The sequence below is a fragment of the Rattus rattus genome, chromosome 5 (assembly GCF_011064425.1).
Source record: "Rattus rattus isolate New Zealand chromosome 5, Rrattus_CSIRO_v1, whole genome shotgun sequence".
Classification (NCBI taxonomy): domain Eukaryota; kingdom Metazoa; phylum Chordata; class Mammalia; order Rodentia; family Muridae; genus Rattus; species Rattus rattus.
In genome coordinates this window covers 38,931,289-38,932,094 of record NC_046158.1, presented here as the reverse complement: position 1 = coordinate 38,932,094, position 806 = coordinate 38,931,289, and the positions used below count along the sequence as shown (strand labels likewise).

At 44.8% G+C, this 806-nt stretch overlaps 1 non-coding gene across 1 annotated transcript; it reads right to left on the bottom strand.

Annotated features, from left to right (window-relative positions):
* Window positions 1-314: 314 nt before the first annotated feature.
* Window positions 315-444, bottom strand: LOC116902580. The gene has a single exon (XR_004388173.1). It is a non-coding gene; the product is annotated as a small nucleolar RNA SNORA17 (small nucleolar RNA).
* Window positions 445-806: the final 362 nt, after the last annotated feature.

The following is an 806-nucleotide window of genomic DNA, read 5'->3' as shown; positions in this document are numbered from 1 at the left end:
CATCAGGCTCTTTCTCACTACCGTCAAGTTTCCAGTTCTTCACTGTGCCCACATTCTTCTGTTTCTCATTCTCTTCCATTCCTGCACGACTTACTTGCACCTTTTAGTGTCACCCAGGGTCTCTGAGTATCTGGGGTCATCTCAGACCAGATCTCAGGAGTGCTGTGCCCCATTCATACATTATGGAATCAGGCATGGATCTTCTGGGGCATGATCTGTCCCTTCAGACCTGCGTGATACAAGGCTGGTTTCCCCCTCTGTCTAGCACCCTGTCTGGGTCCAGGATGAGCATCTCCAGCTCATTTTTTTCAGGAAGTGTTAGGCTACTAATCATTCAGATGTTCACAAGTGAGAACACTGAAGGTAGACATAGCTTCTCTCCTCTCTTCCACTACTGACATACATGTGACACGGTAGCCACACCTGCAATGCTTCTAGGGATGGGTTTAAGTCTTTTTCTTATCTTCTCTCCCTTCATTCTCTGTTCTCTCTCATTCTCTCTCTCTCTCTCTCTCTCTCTCTCTCTCTCTCTCTCTCTCTCTCTCTTTCATGTGGAGTCATAGATTATTTCTTACATACATCATTTTCTATAATGGTCAAACAAGCTTTAGCCAGTAGACCTTTTAAATGCCCCTATCCTGTGCACTGTACAGCCTCCTTGTCTCCCAGCAAGATTCTCTGGAATCAGCCTAAGCCCCACCTCTGGCTTCTCTAAGACCTTGGTTAATTTTATTTAGAAGCTGAGGTCTACTCTTTGCATCTTGCTTACAGCTTTGGAGACATTCTTAGTGAATAACTAAGAAATA